This window comes from Eumetopias jubatus, unplaced genomic scaffold, assembly GCF_037043125.1.
Source record: "Eumetopias jubatus isolate StellerSeaLion01/CBP00866 unplaced genomic scaffold, mEumJub1_p1.0 scaffold_10, whole genome shotgun sequence".
In the NCBI taxonomy this organism is placed as follows: domain Eukaryota; kingdom Metazoa; phylum Chordata; class Mammalia; order Carnivora; family Otariidae; genus Eumetopias; species Eumetopias jubatus.
The window spans coordinates 88,430,986-88,443,286 of NW_028274816.1; positions in this window are offsets into that span (position 1 = coordinate 88,430,986).

A 12,301-nucleotide genomic window follows, 5' to 3' on the forward strand; every position below is an offset into this window, starting at 1 on the left:
CAGACAACACAGGGGTCAAAGCCCAAAGAACATCATCCCTTGCTCTAGGGGGATCTGGATGCAGTGGCATCCTCGGTGTGACCCTCCTGGAGTTTGCTGCCCTGGAGGCTGGTTGCACGGACATGGGTCCGGTACTGGGAACTGACCAGGAAGGCTCTTCCTCCTGGCCTTCATTACACACGCAGCTCGGGGCATGCAGCTGCAAGGTCATGGGGGCCGCACCTTCCCCTCTGCTCCGACTGCTCTCAGCAGCATGGCCTTGAGGGGGTTGGGAGCAGTTCCTGTGGGGCCCAGACAAAGTGGCTGATGCATAGGGTCACCATAGGTCCTATTTTACACCTACTGTCCTGATGTGATTATTAGTAACGCCCCTCTTTCACTTCGTTTCTCAATCATCTTGCCCCCCCCCACCACTTCTACTGATGAGTGGTACTTGACAGCTGGGCAGGGCCCAGCCTCCAGCCCTTCCGACAGTTGGGCCCTTGGACTGCCATGTTGAAGGTCCAGAGAACAGAAGGAACCCTCTCCTGGACATGAGTTATGATTTGGGACGAGGGGGATGGCATCAAAGAACCAGGGAGTTAGGTTTCCTCCAGGTTTGTATCTCCTGCTCCGTTCTACCACAGCCAGGGTGGGACACTGTGACCCCAGATTCAGAGGGAAGCTCGTCCCTCCCATTGTCTCAGACCCTGTATCCTGACTCTTGAAGGTCTGTGCTGTCCTCTGTCCGGCTCGCCCGACCGCGGCTCTGGGACACATGCATTGGTGTGTGGAGGACATTGCTCAACCTAGACCGTTCTGACGAAGCAGTCTTGCTAACAGTTGCCCAAGAGAACAAGAAACACACCCTCCTTGTATAGGGCCTTCCCCACCCCCGTCCCCACTCCCACTGACCCCACAAACACTGATGGTGTTTGACGTTGGGTAGGGCCGCTGGATAGAACACAACCCCAAATTTGTGTGGGATATGTTTATCCCATGCAACATTACTTGTTGTGATCTGAACTTCAAAGTTAACTGGGCATCCTAGGGCGCCTGGGTGGCTCAGTTGGTTAAGCGACTGCCTTCGGCTCAGGCCATGATCCCGGAGTCCCGGGATCGAGTCCCGCATCGGGCTCCCTGCTCAGCGAGGAGTCTGCTTCTCCCTCTGACCCTCTTCCCTCTCGTGCTCTCTCTCTCTCATTCTCTCTCTCAAATAAATGAATAAAATCTTTAAAAAAAAGTTAACTGGGCATCCTCTATTTTTATTTGCTGAGTCGGGCACCTGGCTCAAATCCTAACTCCATACCAGATGTGGGTACTCATACAAAACTTTTGGAAACTCAGCGTCCTTTTCCAGAAAGTGGGGGATGCCAGAAATGGCTCTGTCTCCCTCACTGGAAGGTGTGTGGGTATTAGAAGTAGGGTTACACGGGAACATAATTTATAAGCCGTACACCACTCGATGCATGTAAGAGGTCACTGCTATTGTTCATGGATAAAATGACACTCGTGTGGAATCATCCAACAGCCTCTGGCTTTAGGCACAATTATGACTCAACCTGTCCCAACTTCCAGTCCCTTAACAAACCTGTGTTCTACCTGCCTCCGGACTCATCCTAGCTGGAAAACACATCGATAGAAAACTCCTGAATCTTAGACATTGGGTGGAGGGGGGCGTCCCTGGGAGGAGAGTGAAGCCTGCCTTTCAGAGTGTATCAGTCATGCTGGAAACCAACAGGACCCTCAAATTAGGGCCATTTAAGGAAAATGTCGCAAAATTGCAGTAAAGCGCCGGAGAGCTCAAGGAACGCCACGGGACCCAAAGTCAAGATCACCTGGTGCCATTACCCGCCCAGGCCTGCAGAGGACGGAAGACGAAGTTACTGGAACCTGCAGACAGAGGAGGCTGGATGGAGAGAGAGAGATGCCGCACAGGGGCCGGCTGGGAGCTAGAGAAGCACCACCTCCCAACCTGGGCCTGGCTCGCCTTCCGTCCGTCCTCCAGCCTCCCGTTTGGGCTCCTTATCCAAATTCAGCAGGAAGTCAGAGGGCACTGGGATGCAGTCCGTGCGGGCCGGCCTCCCCAGGGAGTGCAGAGCAAGGTGGACAGGAAGGCCCCCCGGGGGCTGGCGGACCCACAGCAGCGCTTAGGTTTGTCTTCTGATGCTCATGTCCCCGTGGAAAGTTCCACCCTTCCACTCAATTCTCTTACTCTTTTCTCAACGCTGAAGAGTGGAATTAGACCCAAATAGGCTTGCTGGGAGTTTCCGCCAGAATAGGTGGGATTTTTCTGGCGTATTCTAGAATTTAAAAGGTCTTTGACTTTCAGTTGGCTGCAATCGCCTGCACTAGCTGGAGCAGCAGTTGACCTTTGCTGACCACATACCACCCTCCAGCACGGTGCTGAAGGCCCCTTTCTGCACTCCGTTAATCCTCACAGCAGCCCCATGACGCAGGAATTCGCCTCCTGCCCATTTACCAGAGAAGGACACCTAGACGTGGAAAGCCAGGTAAGTGCGAGAGCCAGAACTGGACCCCAGGCCTGCCTGGCTTCCCTGCGCACGACCCCTCTCCCCACAACCGTCCCTTAACCACCAAGCAGCCTCCAGCCAGGGGTCAGACACTGCTCGACCTGGACGTCTGGGGAGGCCTCCACGTTCTGGAAGGATGCAGGCCAGGCAGGAAACATTGTTTGAGGATAGCGACCTTCACAGCGGCGGGCAAACATTTTCCCTAAAGGGCCAGGTGGTAAATATTTCAGGCTTTTTGGGCCACATGGTCTGTGTCCTAGCAAGGAAGCAGCCAAAGACGGTAAATACATGAATGGGTAGCTGTGTTCCCATCAAGTTTTATTTAGGGACACTGAAATTAGAATTTTCTGTAATTCTCATGTGTACCGCAATATCATTCTGGTTTTTATTTTTTCCGCATCATTTAAAAAATGTAAAAATCATTCTTAGCACATGGGTCATATAAAAACAAGTGGCGTTTGCTGACCCCTGTTCTAAAGTGGCTTCCGGTCAAGTCCATGTTTGCTAGAACCTCTATGGCGTGACCCCCAGATAAGGGAGTCAAAGGTACCGTAGTAGGTTGACTCATGAACCCCTGAAATCCATGTCCACCTGGAACCTCAGAACGTGACCTTATTTGGAAGTAGCGTCTTTGCAGATACAACTATTTAAGATGAGGTCATACTGGAGTAGGGTGGGCCCTAAATCCAACAAGTGGTGTCCTTATAAGAAGAGGAGAGGACATGGAGAGACACACGCAGGAAAGCCCATGTGAACACAGATGCAGAGATGGGAGTGGCCCGTCTACAAGCCAAGGAACGCCAAAGACTATAAGAGCCACCGGAAGCTGGAGGAGGCCAGGAAGGAGCCTCCCCTAGAACCTTCAGAGCGAGTGTGGTCCTGCCGACACCTTGATTTTGGACTTCAAGCCACCAGAACCGGAGAGAATAAAATTGTGTTGGTCTCAGCCAACCCCCGTCTACAGTGCTTGGTTATGGCAGCCCTGGGGAACACGTCATCGGCTCTCCTTGGAGCTCCAGTGTGTGTCTTTTATCTTGGAGGGTTTAGGTTCAACAGACTCACATAGGCTGGCAGCGTCCCCGGACCATGCACCTCCCAGACCTCAGGCCTCCCTTCTGCTCCCGCCCCCAGCTGTCTTAGCTTTCTATAGAAAAGCACCAGCCAGCCCTGAATTAAATTGGCAACTATGAGATGCTGTTTTCTTGTTTCTCCCCAACCTCTCCCCTTCTTAAATTGTTTCCACCTCTCAGTAAGAGCCAAATAACAGTCATTCCCTGAGGTCAGGAAAAACCCTCACCCGCCACCAATCTGCAAAATATTAATCACAGATGCCGGTGACCAGAACTCGGCGGGGGCGGGGGCGGGGGCCGGCGGGGGGGCTCTCCCTCTGTGGCCATTGCTGGGTAAGTGCAGAGGGAGTGGCAGGACCTACCTGCTTGTTTGGGTCTGGCACAGTTCCTGGTAGGTGGGGACACCGCACACCCTCACAAAGCAAGGCTCCACATTCCCCGACTTCTGCTAGGACCCAACAGTACATCACTAGATGGAAGACACCCGGATGTGGTCCAGGACATGGGTACATGCGAACAAGAGCTCACCCTTGGCCAAACGCTTTCCTAGCCACTTTGCACAAATTAACTCATTCTGTCTCACAAAGGCAGGAACTGAAACACAGAGGGGCCAAGTAACCCACCTGAAAGGACAGGGCCAGGGCCCCCAGGGATACCCCCCATGCCTGGGCACTGCCCCAGCCAAAACACCAGGGGTTCCAGCTTGAAGAGAGCCCCTGGGGGCGAAGGGAGCTGCCCACACTCCTGCCTCAGACCCGGAGCTAGAGCCTCTCCCCTAACTCCCAGTGCTGGCCTGCTTCCCATCCATGGTCTCTTCTGCGGAGAAAATCATTGCTCTAGTTCAAGGCTCCCAGAATGACACTGAACTACAGTTGGCAATCTTGGATTGTTTACTTTGGTGGCATGGGTTGTAAAGGGATCTGGCCAATAGCAGGGAAGATCTGGAGGGCTCTAGAAAACGGATGGGAATGGGTGGGATGTCAGAGAAGCCACCTCAGAAGTGGCCCCCACCTCACTTCTTGGAAGGAAATCTGGGGGGGCGGGGCCGAAGGAGGCGGAGGGCGGGCGGGGCTGACCCGTGGGGGCGGGGCCAGGCGAATATGACCACATCTGTTTGCAGTTTTCCAGCTCACCTCCCCACTCCTCCTCACCCTGCCCTCTGTAATCAGCCAGCTGTCTGTGCTTGTCAGGCCTTGTCCTCCTGCCTAAACTCGTCCTGCATACGCTGGGCCCTGAATCAGAGGCTGGCTCCTTTCCGTGGCCTTCTGTCACCTCTCGGGGCGGGGGATGGAGTTGTTTCTGTCCTGACATCGTGACTTCACCTGAGGGGGAGTTCCTGGGGTCCTGCCCCAGGGAGTTTCCTCTGCACAGCCTGGACCAGGGCTGCAAGGCCATACAGGAGAGAAGCAGGCTGAGTGTAAGGGACACACAGCGATGCACGGTGACAAGATGACAACTGACACTGCACCTCAGAGAAGGGAGACTCAGGAAGTGGGTCAACTGCAGAACGCGCTGCCTCGGGAAAGGGGCAGTTCTCCTTGACTGCTGCCACTGGGAGGGCGTGAGCCGGGGTGAGAGCCCCGTGTTCCAGGCTTTTCTGATTCTTCAAGAACCAGAAACCCAAATTTTATGTGAATTTCCCTTATGCCTAAATGTTAGCAACTATATATATATATATATATATATATATATATATATATAGTAAGCTTTGTTGTGGCAGATCAAATCTTCCCCAAATGATTGCAAAAGATCTCCCATCTCATGTGCTCTTCTTATAATGTAACTCTGACACCCCTCCATCCAAAGATGGAGCCGATGTTCCCTCTCTTTGAACCTGGTTGAGGGGGGCATAGGACTACAGCAGAAATGAGGCTATGTGACTTTCAGGGTCGTCGTTATGGGATGAACTGTGTCACCCCAAAAGATGAGTCCTAACCCCCAGGACCTGTGAATGTGACCTTCTTTAAAAATAGAGTCTTTACAGATGATCAAGTTAAGATGAGGTGGGTTCTAATCCAAGATGATTGGCGTCCTTATAAAAAGGGGAAATTGGACACACAGAGAGATATACACAGAAGGAAGACAGTGCGCAGCTGAATGGGTAGCTGTGGGCAGGAAGAGGGCCAGGGGAAGACAGAGGATTAGGGGTGATGGATCTACAAGCCAAGGGATGCCTGAGTCCACCAGAAGCTAAGAGAGAGCATGGAACAGCTTCTCCCTCACAGCCTCAGAAGGAACCAACTGGGTTGGCAGCTTGATTTTGAACTTCTATGAGAGAATTCATTTCTGTTAAATCACCTGTGTAGTTTGTTATGACAGCCCTAGGAGACCAATACAGTCATGAAAGATCATATAGTTTCTGTCTGGTTCTTTCAGGATGCTTGAGCTTGGCACTTGGCCGCCATCTTGTGAGGAAGCCCAAACTACCCCATGTGGAAAAGCCATACATACGAGTTCTGGCTGATAGCCAGAATTAACCACCACAGTGAAAGTGAGCCAGTCTAATCCTAGCCCCCAACCACTGAGTCACACTACCCATACCCACCCACTTCTACCTGCTCCCCCCAACCCTGTCTTCAGTCTTCCCAGCCGAGACCTCTTACATCATGAAACAGAAACAAGCCATTCTTTCTGTGCTTAGTCTGAATTCCCGGGACCCATAGAATCTAGAAGCATAATGAAATGACTTCTTGGAAGGGGTTTGTTTTGCAGTAATAGTAACCGGAACAGCTGCGCATGCAAACAGACTATAGCTTCAGGCTTCATCCAACCCACAGGTCACCAGTTTGCCTTTGGATCAGATCACAAGGTTGTCGTGGACTCTGCAAGCCTAAAACGTTGCCCAACCTGGAGCCATGCCTTCTCCACGCCTTTGGGGAAAGGGGGCCACGACATGAAATGAAAAGGGTAGAAAAGAATGGGGATGAGCTGGGTTGCTAGAACAGGGTCATCCAGGTGGGGACAGGATGTGTGTGTGCAAGAAGTCACCCTCAACTAGCAATGATCCCACGTCAAGATCCCAGGTTCCAAGAGATGCTGCTTGCCCGGATGTGTAGAAGACAGAGCTCTGCGAAGCACCTGCAGCCCCCATCGGGGTATGGGCTCACAGGGCTTTCTGGAGATCCAATGAGCTAATATAGGCAAAACCCCCAGAGGAGTGCCTGGAACCTTGTGGAAACTGACCTGTCCTGAGGGCTTAGTTAGGATTGGTGTTGTAAATTTCAGTGTCCTAAAGCCTTGGGATCTCCCAGAAGACCCTCAAGAGGTAAAGCAGGTGGGACTCTGGGAGGCTCAACCCGCTGCAAATTCAGTAGGAGGACCACCTCGATCTGTTTTAGATCATGTACAGTTTCACTTGAGGGGTCGAGAGAAGGGGTCCCTACTTACAAAAATAAAATCTTGAAAACCACCCATGCAGCAGGACAAATGCTGGCCCAGGGTTAGAAGAACTCATGCATTGCCCCAGGTTCTGCTAGTAGAGGGCTGTGTGACCTTGGAAAAGTCGGTTCACTTCTCTGGATTTTATTTTCTGTTCTGTAAAGTGGGTGGCCTAGGTGATTGCTAGCATTCTAATCATTAGCCCTAAAGTAGCCAAACTACGTGCTTGGAAAGAAGGGGAAAATATTCTCTCGTGCAAATTTCCATGCAATTAATTTATTATAGATTTAATTACAAGGCTCATATGTCTCCTCATCCTGCTCTCTCTTTCGGTTATCTTCTGATGGCCTTGCATGAGCGAAGTTTGCTTTGCTGGAGGAATCCTTGCTTGCCACTCCGCCAAGACTTCATTTGTTACCCGGAAACTCCACTGGTCTGGGCCTGGCGCCATCAGCTGCCTGAAACCCAGTCCTCATTGCTGGCTTACCTAACATGTCCACTGTCTTCAGCCACAACTGGCCTGTGAAGGTGACAGAAGACTTGGGGATAGGAGAAAACTAGCATCCTGTGGCATCAAGCCGGGAAGTGTAAATAAATTAGCCTTGACATCAGGCTGAGTTATTGTTATGACTCAAAGGCTTTGCAGGACCTGAGGAAGGACACGCACACACATGCACACACAAACACGCACACACATGCAAGACAACACTTATAGGAAATGGAAAACTCTAGAGAAAACCAACCCCGTAGCCACAATGAGGGGCTTTGACAATTATGCCCAGCCCAGAAACACGTTTTCTGGCGCCTCTGCCTCATTCTCCCCACAAGAAGGGACACCAAAATGCCAGACCCTTTTCCACTCTCGTGGCTTCTTTGCAGTCACTGGCTGAAGATGAAGACACAATCGCATCAGTTTGAATGTGGGGACAGAGGGCAGAGGAGAGACAGGGGTCTCTTAACAACCTGTTTGTTGCAGAGGAACCTCCCTCTGGGTGCCCATGGGGGCTAGGAAAGTATAGGGAAATCCTGGGGTCAGACAGAAGTATACAAGCCTCAGGTCAACCCAAGGATCTGGGATCTGGGGGGCTCCGTGCAAAGGGAGGGAAGGAGGTAGGAGCGCCCCCAACCAGAGCCACAGGCACAAGGACCCCCTGATTTGATGGGGCTGTTCCTTTAAGCGCTTGGAACACGTGGGCCCATGTGTCACATCGCATAGGGGCAGAGAGGACGCTGAGTGATGCCTTCAGTTCTGGGTACCCTCCTCTTCACCCCTGGGCCATGAACTGAGCTCCAGGAAGGAATTTAATTGGGGTCTTTGGTGTGGATGTGGGCTGGTAGAGACAGGGTATTGGAGGTAGAGGAGGACATGGCTGGGGCCTCGGAAGAACTGCCCGGAGTCAGGGTGTGTCAGTTCTCCTTAACGATGTAGAACCTTCCTGGGCTTGATAGGGATATGTGTCTGCTTGATAAGGATGGGTGCCCAGTCTCCCCTCGCGACTTTCCCTTGCGCACTGTGACCCAGTATAGTCACAGGACCGTTCGTGCTTCAGCTGGAATCTGTCTCCTTTCCTGCTGTCTTGTGGTTTTGTGGCTGGAACCCTGGGCTCCAGGGCTTGACTGCCTAGGCTTTTTTCCAGTCTAGGATCTGGACTTACTAGCAGTGGGATCTTGGGCAGGATACTTAGCCTTTCTGTTTTTAATCTGATACATGGGAGTAATAGCAACTACTCCATAGGACAGAGATGTAGAATTCTTAACTCAGAGTAAACTACTCAACGGTTGACAGCGACCTTGTCTTTTCTAAGTGCCCCCTTTAGGCTAGCTTGCCTCTGATTTGGGCTCTTGAGGAGGAGACAAGCCTTTTCTGGGCACAGACAAAGTCTCTTTCCTTCCCCCCGGTTGCTTTTCTTTCCATCTTTTCTGGGGCCCAGGAGGGTTTCTGGTTATCAGGGGCGGCCCTCCAGCAGAGCTGGGTGTCTGCCCACCCCTCTCCAGAGACAATTAGAGAAAGCTCTGGGCGACCCCCTCCACAGCCACCCCGAGCCCGACAGGCTCCTTTATCAGAAGTCCAAGACTGCCTCTTACAGATGTCATTCATTCTTTTTCTGTTAGCTCAATTCTGGGAAACACTGATGTGAATGGGCCCGCTCTCTGCCCAAGGCGGAGAACGGTCAGGAACAAACTTATTCCCAGAGGTCTGACCTGAGCCCTCCATTTTAAGACCAGCCAGCGTCCACATCGGGAGCCCTCGTGGGGCCCCAGCCTGATGCTGAACGCAGGCCTGCATTATCTACCAACCTCATGCCAACTCCATGAGGTGGGGACCCACGTGCCGCCCATTTACAGATGAGCACACTGAGCCCCAGGAGCTCAAGTGACTTCTTTCAGGTCATACAGTGACATTTGGGATCTGAACCCAGATGGGCCTCAGGCATCTGCGTTCCCAATCGGGACCTGCAAGTCCTTGGAGCGCCAAGAGAGGAGCCCTCCGTTTCTTGCTTTTCCGTGGGGGGGGTGGTCATTGGTGGTTGAAGCGCTGGGCTTCAGAAATCTGGAGACCACATGAAACATTCCTTCCAGGGTCCCTGCTTCTGAGACTCACTGTCTTTAGCTGAAGTCTATGCTCATTTTCTGAGGAACCGGCAACCCTGACTGTATCTTTTTTGCCCATCCATTTCTCCCTCCCAGATAAACAAGGTATTTCATATCATCTCCCACCTCCCTGGAAATGTCCCAGCTCAGTGGTCAGGGGCAGCGTGTTAAGAACAGGACAATGCACAGTGACAGACAGAACCCCTAGTGGGGGGAGGGGGCTCTCTGTCTTTTCCCGTGGCAGAAGGATAGAGGAGGGGACCCAGAGGCTAAAGTCTGACTTAACAACAATAACAGAAACCAGGGTCCCTTACTTTGGACTTGACAGTTCACAAAGCAAGGTCACATGCTTTATCTCCTTCCGTCCTTCTGATAAACTCCTGAGGTCGGACTGTTGTTGTCCCCTCCTTACACATATGACTCAAAGAGACTAAGTGACTCCCCCAAGGTCACACAACCCAGATGTTCTGACCCCACATCTGGACTCATTTCCAGTAAATTCCATGGCCTCTCTGCTCTATCTCCAGCCCTTGACCCCACCTCATCACCTTCTTCGGGTCCAGCTCAAGCCGACTGCCACCTCGTGCCTCCAGAGAGTACCCAGCCTGGTGAGCAGCGTGTCTCCCTCACCAAGGAGGGCCAGGGGGCTTCTGAGACACAGCGCCTCCCTCAGCCCCTGAGCCCTGGGACCTGCCATCCTGGGAGGATCCCTGACCCTGGGGATGGCCCAGCGAGGTCACCGTGGGGGTCACCAGCCAGAGCTCAGTTCGAGGCTGGGGTTGCAGGTGGGAGAAGAGAGGGAGACAGGGCTCTGGACTCTGCTCATCCATTCATTTGCCCAATGTACGCATGCCAAGCCGCACTAGAGATTCCAACACCAACCAGACACCATCCTGTTCCCAGGAGCCTGTGGGGATGAATTGCTGTTTTCCTCTCTGGGTACACTGGCTGCCCCAAAGCCCGGATGTGGGTTAAATCCCTCAGAAGGGGGTTCATGCCCCTGGAGCCTGGGGCAAAAGAGTCCCCCACCCCAGAGGCAGACTTTCCCGCACAGTGGTGAAGGGCCTTGCCCTGATGGCAGGCTCTCTGCCAGCAGCCTGGTATCCTGGGGATCTTTGCCAGGTTGCACAGCAGAGGTTCCCCCCGGCCCTGTGAAAGGGCTCCACGTGGGAACCAAGGCATGAGAGAGCCCCGGCCCAGCCGGGTGGGCATGAATAGCCAAGGGTGGACAGGGTCTCAGATCACCAAGGCTCCAAGTTGTGTGGACCTCAGGCCCTTGGTGATGCGCTGAGAGGTCCACCCTGGACCACCTTGGCTAACCTCAGTGGGGGGAAAATGGTGAGGAGACTCAGGATATAGATGGGAGGCCAGAGGTCAGGTCCCTCCAGAAAGTAAAATGACCTGCCCAGAGTCATACTTTAGGGCAAACCTGACTAGAGTAACTAGCTACACAGAAGTAGGATTAAGCAACCTAATGTAACGTACTCTCTTGAAAGCTGGGGCAAAATAATATGAACTGAGATGCCCAGAACCCAATGTTAACAAAGCAGGGAGGTGTGTGTTTGGGATGGGTGGGTGCCTTGGGAGGCAGCGGGTGGGGCAGGCCCAAGCAGTTTAAGGAGCAGGTAAACACAAACCCTCAGGGCAGGTCCCAGCAGCTCCAACAGGGCAGAAACACACGCCCAGGCCTAAAAGCTTATAGGTCAAGTTCCAGCGAAGGTGCAGTTAAGACCTCAAATCCCTCTCCAAAGTCAGGGGCTTAGAGGTTGCCAGAAATTTCAAGGTAGCTATTCAAGCTTCAAGTTCCTCATTTTGTTAACTTCCTCTGATTATCAGTAGACAGCTCTGGTCTGAAAGGTTGGAGCAAAACTTAGCCTCAGTAGATACTTAGGAGGCAAAGTCCCCTAGAAATTCACAGGTCTGGGATCCCGAACATCAGGGACAATTAACACTGTCTTTCAGTCAAGCCTCCCCACCAGGGTCCTAGCAGTGCAGTGGGAACCACTGTCTAGCAGCACCTACTGCACTCCTGGGGAGGGGGGGGGAAGCAGCCTACATCCCCTGTGGGCATCCTGAAGGCAGCGTTGGGTTTTACACATCTTTGCCCCAAAGGCAAACCACAAGGAATGGCAAATGTTTGAGGAAGGAGCCTCCCTGGCACAGCACTGAATTCCGATAAGGAGCGGCAGAATTACAAAGGGGTGAGGACTTTGTCCTGGAGGTGTGCTTAATTGCTGTGTAATCTAACTGGGAAGGGCAAACCCCAGACACCTGTAAAAAGGAAAACAAATTGCTGAACAGCTGACCCTAAAAGACAAAATAATGTGTTAAAAATGGAGGGAAGGAGGGGCCCGGGGCGGTGCCCCAGCGAATCAGGTAAGTTTTCTGCGGACAGAGAAGACTAAGCTGTGGTTTCAGGACCGCCAGTAAGGGGGGGGGGAGGGGGTGAAGAGCTTCCAGCTGTCAGCAGTGTGGGGTAAAGCACCAGCCCAAAGGGGCCCCACGGAAAGATCCCACGGAAAGCCACGTGGGCTGGGAGCGGAGGGAGTCTGGAGCCCGCACACCACCACCACCTGACTTGCTTGCTTTCTTATTTTGACTTTTTTAAAAATTAAGTAATCTCTACACCCAAGGTGGAACCCCGAGATCAAGAGTCGCATGCCACCCTCCACCCCCGCCCCCGCCTGACTTGCTTTAAAACCCAGGGAAGCTGCCCACAGCAAGGGAACTGCCACAATGCACCCCGCT